The sequence below is a fragment of the Manduca sexta genome, chromosome 21 (assembly GCF_014839805.1).
Source record: "Manduca sexta isolate Smith_Timp_Sample1 chromosome 21, JHU_Msex_v1.0, whole genome shotgun sequence".
Lineage (NCBI taxonomy): Eukaryota > Metazoa > Arthropoda > Insecta > Lepidoptera > Sphingidae > Manduca > Manduca sexta.
The window spans coordinates 4,348,394-4,355,562 of NC_051135.1; the positions used below are offsets into that span (position 1 = coordinate 4,348,394).

The 7,169-nt window shown below is 35.9% G+C and overlaps 1 long non-coding RNA gene across 1 annotated transcript; it reads right to left on the reverse strand.

Moving 5' to 3' along the window:
• Position 1: 1 nt before the first annotated feature.
• On the reverse strand, positions 2-1,246 carry LOC115444931. Its single transcript, XR_003938774.2, has 2 exons — positions 1,169-1,246; positions 2-393 (listed from the first exon to the last, which is right to left on the reverse strand). It is a non-coding gene; the product is annotated as an uncharacterized LOC115444931 (long non-coding RNA).
• Positions 1,247-7,169: the final 5,923 nt, after the last annotated feature.

Consider the following 7,169-nt stretch of genomic DNA (forward strand, 5'->3'; position numbering starts at 1 on the left):
ATATATTGACAGAATTTTATTAACAACAACTTAAATCTAAGAAATTAAACTAAATATTATACACTCTAATTTAAGTAATAACACACCAGAAAAATAACACATCAGAACATACAAAGAGGTAGAAGAGATTCTATTTCAACAGTTTTTCATTTAAAACCTTGGTCGAAACGGGGCGGCGTGGTGTTACTTAGTTTGCGGATGGTTGCTGCAGGCATGAAGCAGTTCTGCTGTTGGCCCTGAGGTTGCATTTGCCCAGGGGGGCCATAACCAGGTCTGGGTGCTCCGGGCATTGGAGCGCCATAGTAATTGGGAGGAGCTTGACCCGGCATGCCTTGGTTTGGCATCGGCATACCTCCGGGATAACCTGGGTTGTAACCTGGTGGGCGTTGCATTCTGAAAGAAAAATAATTTATTATTTTCCCGAAATTACCTTCTTAACAGTACCGCGAAATGAAACTGCGTATCAGAACCATAATGGATAACCATTTATGACACACGACATCGATAATGAGATAGATATTAAAGGGTGATCCCTAAACCTACAACAGGCAAAATACCATACTAATAATTAACAACAATAGACAATATACACATAACAATTTAACTTGTTGACCATTTAAATCGTTATTTAATTGTACATATGTGCACACACACAAAATATGTCGAATAAAAGTATAACTATCAATAATATAATTTATTGTAATGGCGCTATGAATATCTTCATTATAGATTTAAAGAATACATAATACATGATGATTCCGTCCTAATTGAATTTCGGCTACGGAGGCCAATTTCAACAGAGGTCTGTCAAGTACGCAGGAGATATTATAGTGTACAAGTGCACAGGTGCACTCTCTGTTTCTTCACTCTCATAGTCCGGTGAGACGGCAATCCTACATGACCGGAGAGAGATCAAGCGCAGGACCAAAGGCTTTACGTGCTTTCCGGCACAGGGGTACCACAACGCCGAATTCCTGACTCCGATCTGCGAGTAAGTCATTTTTTAAGATGGAAAAACCCTGTCGCCTTTATTTTGGCCGGACCCGGGATTCGTACACGGGACCTCAGCGCGGTAGTCGTACCCGTACCCTGTACAATTATAACTACGCCACCGAGGTAGTCAGAACATGACGAAAGTAAGTACATGACGAAGTATAGTGGTACTTACATATTCACTTTCTAGAAGAGTATGTAAATAAAACAAATGTACAGAACGATATGTTCAGAGATACTGCCTTTGCTGTATTGCGGTAGAAATATTTATACCAAAATTTTATCGGATTAATAATGAAATGTTAGCTATCGCTATCGAGTCAGATCTCGCATCATGTTGTATTGTTTGATATACATATCTACATTGGATATACATACATACACCCACGTATTTATTCCCGAAAGTATAGGCAGAGACGCTACTAGCGCACTCACTATACGTTGTTTATTTCGTACCTTGACGAAAAGGATTATAACGCTATATTGGGCGTAACTTTCCGAGTTAGAGCTGGTACAACCCAAAAAACTTAAAATTTCCCCCTGAGAACCGAACTCAAGACCTCAGCATAACAATCGTACCGCAATAGGTGCATATTATGTACTTACAACTAAATCACCGAAGCCATCAAATATCTACACCTGAAATAAAGTAAAAAACTGAAAAGATGAAATTTTGTTTTGTTTTGTTACACTACGTAGAATATTATTATCGGTAAAAGTACAAAAACAATTACATAGGCGATAATGTCAAAAAATAAGTAAGCATTATTGTACCTTTAGTGTAATATCAGCGATCGTTGCACTAGACTCAAAACCTAAATGTACTTGTATGAACCTGTATCGTGAAGATCAATAAATAGATACGAGACGAAAAAACATGGAATAAACTGCATGAGAAAACTTATATTTCTATAATCTTACACATCTAAAAAGCAGTTACTTTTGGCGCGACTCTGTCTTCGGTTATCCTAACTTTATTCTGCATTGTACATACGTATGGCATTATGTTTAGACGAATGAAAATATTTAGTATTGTAGCCGGAATATAATATAAATAAACTATTATTACAGATCATGGCGCTGCATTGGTTTTTATTTTATTTAATAACGAGACGAGTTTGCCGTTCGCCTGATGGCAAGCGATACGACCGCCCATAAATAGTAAAAATTCTATACAACACTTCGGATTACAAACTATTGTTTGGTATTGAAATATAAACTAAAAACTATTTAAACGGATTTTATCGCGGTTTTTTATATTATTATTTTCTCCCGACGTTTCGAAGACTTTGCAGCCTTCATGGTCACGGGGGGGACTGAGGTGTTGTTCATCCGTAAAGTCAAAGTTACAATATCTACCTACATTTTTCAAATATACAATTTTTTAAAATTTTTATCTGTTGACGGTCCGATCTACGCAGAATGAGCTCACAGTGTCTTGAGGTCTGGCAGCCGGTCTTTTGGGATCCGATCCGATGGTGGTGAGATTCACCGTTCAGATATTTATCAGTACTGATAAATATCTGAACGGTGAATCTCACCACCATCCAAAACAGTTAGCTACCGTGGGCAAATCATTGTTTCAGAGAGCACGAGGAATCTGTGACGAGAAACACCTGGCCGCTGAGCTACAACATGTCAAGCAAGTACTGCGAGACAACAAGCTCCAAATTCCACGCCGCCGTCACAGAGACTGAGTGAAACCAGCCACAGTTGAACGTGTTCCGGTTGTACTACCATATGTGAGAGGAGTCACCGACAAGATTGGCTACATCCTGAAGCGTGCTTCAATAAAAGCCTATTTAAGCCGCCTAAGAAGATTAGTCAATTTTTACCACCTGTCAAGTGCCATATACCTCTGCAAGAACCGGGTGTATACAAGATAGACTGCAACTGTGGCCTCTCTTATATAGGACAAACAAAAGAAATATAGGGACCCGCGTAAAAGAACATATAGCTGACGTGAAACACCGACGCTCTACGAAGTCTGCAGTCGCTGAACATTCTGAAGGAGGCTCCAATCATTATTTGCGATTAGACAAGCCACAAATCCTTGCCAAAGAACACCGATTCCTGCCTAGGATGATTCGCGAGGCTATTGAAATTAAAAAACACCCAAATTTCAATAGGGAAGATGGTTGGAAGCTTGCACAAGCCTGGGATCCTGTTCTACATTTAATTAAATCGGATCCCAAAGACCGGCTGCCAGACCTCAAGACACTGTGAGCTCATTCTGCGAAGATCGCACCGTCAACAGATAAAAATTTTAAAAATTGTATATTTGAAAAATGTAGGTAGATATTATAACTTTGACTTTACGGATGAACAACACCTCAGTCCCCCCGTGACCATGAAGGCTGCAAAGTCTTCGAAACGTCGGGAGAAAATAATAATATAAAAAACCGCGATAAAATCCGTTTAAATAGTTTTTAGTTTATATTTCAATGTCTAACATTCGCGTAAACATAAGAAATCATTATTGTTTGGTATTCCACATTATGCTACAGCCAGTGTAACTACTGGACGTAATGAGACATTGCAATGTTTTTCAAACAGGAACACAACAGTGACTACACATCGTTGCTTGACGGCAGAAATAGACATTGCAGTGGTACCCAAGCGGACTCTCACATATGAGCGACCTACCACCAGTAGCCAGACAGTGTTTTAACACACTAAAGGCAAGTAAGACAAAATCTACAATAATATTATGAAAGTTTTCAATAATTATACCTTGACAAGAAATCAACAAGGGTATGAAAGCAATATATTGATTGCTCGCTGGTGGTAAGTCGTGTTTTGAACGAAGAAAATTATGTCGGCGAAGTTCCTTAGATCTTTGTTACAAAACCTCGGAACGCCAAATTTAGCAAGTGTAGGTATCTGAATTATCTGGGTAATCAAAGATTCATCTGTGTGGTGACGGGCAAATATTCAACGATAATGTTGACTGATGATAACTCGCTAGTCACCAGATTATGCCGCCCGATCTCACTTTATGTACTCTGATTGTTACCGCGCTGCCTGACCCGACTAGGGCGCCTTCAAAATTAATGCGCGTGCTGCTCCAGCGTTTAACTTAGCAGCAAATTCGAAGACATCTTAAAATTTCTCACCAGTATGCAAATAATAATGATTTTCATCAATTGTATACCCCAAAATCAAAAAGTGTAATAATTAAATCAATTTGATGACTAGTCAAATGTTTAAAAAATACAAGACAATTATATTTAAATATCTAGGTATATTTCATATAGCATTACTGTCTCCTTTAATTTACGGGAGAGCTAACAAAACATAGGAAGTATCACTATATGCAATTCCATGCATTAATAATATTATTTCTTAACTTAACTTACATTAAATTCCTTATGCCTCGACTGCTTCTATTGTTGATCGAAGCTCGACTGCCTCGGTGGCGTAGTTATACTGAATGCGCGGTACAATAGCGCTCTGAGGTCCTGGGTTCGAACCCTGGGTCGAGCGAAGTGATATTTGGGTTTTTCTGCTCAGTATCAGCCCGAAGTCTGGAATTTATGTCTGATATGGCGATAGGCGCGCTTCCTATCACATCATGGGCGGAACACACTTGGCGAAAAGATATTGTGATATTGTGTGTGTGTGTGTGTGTGTAAATTCTTTATAACAATTTCAAGACTTGCCTTTTCAAAACATTTAATACCAATACAGATAAGTTAAAATTTCCAATGTTTTGTACATATCATTTAATGTTACAGTAAAATGCAATTATATTTTTATGAAAACAGACAAACAAATAATGTTTTTGTAGGATATCTTGTAAGATTTTATAGCCTGATACTATGTTTTTCTTGTAGATATATTATTGTATCAACAGTGCCTGTAGATAGTGACATTCTCGTGATATACTAACATGCTATTGTCATTATACATGCATGTGATCCCCATTTGTGATTCAAATATCAAATTGAAAGTATTAACGTGTAATAGATGACCCAGTGCTTTTATTCCAATTCTTAGTTCACTCAATCCAAAGGTAACGACAAAACCCCGTAATATTATAAGGTATAGTACTCTATACTAACTAGTTATGGAAGGCAGTAGTTCAAATCGGTGGCTTTTTGTACCCAAACCACGGGAAATGAAAGTATGTTATCATAATATGGGAGAGTCGAGGTTTACAATAAATTTCCAAAGTCATCCATCATAATATTATTGAGAGACTATTATATCTTTATTCGAATAAGTGAGATCGCGAAAATTTGTTCCATTTTCATATCACAGGACGACATAAATGATTGAAAATGTCTACAAATTCGGATTAAAAATTCGCCGAATGATAACAGAGACAAAGATTTTTAGCTCTTTGTGAGCATACATGGGTTTGATCAGAACAAGGTAATCGACCTGGAGTTAGACGTAGTCCTAGATATTAAACTGATCTGATCAAGATGTCCCCTTTCATTTGATTTGATTAATAAACAAAAGATCAGTGACTATAGAATATTTTTTTAGTTTCGTTAATATCTATAGAATTTGTTTAACAGTTAACCAATATCATAATATGCTGTTTTTATTATTATCAGATATTTATCTAAATTCAGATAACAAAAATATTAAAGCTGGTTTGGTTCTATCGAAGTAGCTTGAGTAATGTTGAGAAGGTGAAGATTAAGGTGAAACTTTGTTTACGTTTTTAAAAAATATACCGAAATAAAATTTAGAGGTGACACGGCAGGGGTGGTTCAAAAGTTTGCATTTTTTTGGTATTATTGTTTGTAAAGGTTCTTAGTGGTCAGTAACTCGATTCTCGCGTTTCTACTAAAATTAATACGTAATTTATATTCGTAATAAATATGAGTATATCTTATTTTATATTTTTTGTTTAAATGCCTTTATTATCCATGTAAGAACTGACAGCTATAGCCATCTTCGACCACCACAAATTTCTTATATTTTTTGCTGTTCTGAGTGACCTAATAACATTGTTGTTCCTTCAACGACCTCCTATTTATTTATTTGTTTATTAAACACAAAACAGGTCACAGTCGTGTATGCAACATATTATGACACGAAAAATAATTCCTAAACTATAATTATAACCCAACTTATCCTTGCCATCGTCATTCTTTTCGAATGATATTTATTATGATCGTTGATTTTGTTTAAACCGGCAAGGATTACTTAGTGTTAATCGATTACCGTCAGTAAATATTACATTGTCCGCTCTACCAGAGAGAGCCAGGATCAGAAGAGGATGAGGAACAGGGAATCTGAATGTGATCTCTAATATGTAATACAGCCTATATGAATTGTGGATGTATTCAATTTTTTTTGGAATATTTGTCATCTAATACTTGTACCTAATACTGTTATGTTCATTGTAATAAGTGCTAGCAGTTTCATACGTTTAGAAGAAAAAGCAAAAAACTCATCGTCTTTTTTCTAACCTCAACTAAAACATAAGGATTAACTTTGATTTCATTATCATTTCTAGACCTATATAGATTCTCACGTATTGATAGACAAATCCTTCACATCAACTATGATTATTATAATTTGATTTCCACAAAGTATTATAATATTTGAAAAAATCTTTGATGTTTCCAATATAACTCCTAATAATCCACAATTAAGATTATCAGTGTGATAAAGCAGTGATTTTGATATTAGCAAAATAAATTATTACCGATAACTGTTGGGCGTGTACATAACGTGTTTTTGCAAAAGGTGTTATTTTGTTACGGTTTTGAAAAATTCAGGACATTGACATTATATCAGTAGGTATTATCTTAATTTTGACTGGCAGTCTGGACGATAACAGGGTAAAATGTGTCATTTATTTTGCTATCAATTACTGACAATTTTTTAGTCAGGGTTATATAAAGGACGAAGCTTGTATGATCTTTCCTTTCTGTCAGAGTATAAGAGCAAATGCTCATGCATACATTTATAAAACTGTTTTAGTCTAATAGACAAGTGTTTAGGTTTATTTATGTTTGCGTTCATAACAATACAGAACGATATAATTCTTAATAAACTAGCTACTGTTACAATGTACTCTAGATGCTAATTGTTTTTTTAGTAATGTATTATAATATGATCTCATTTTATGTTACCTTACAAACAAAGTCTATTGTGATAAAAAGCACTTCTGAATGATCTCACGGGACCCCACGATACAGGCTTGCCTAGTG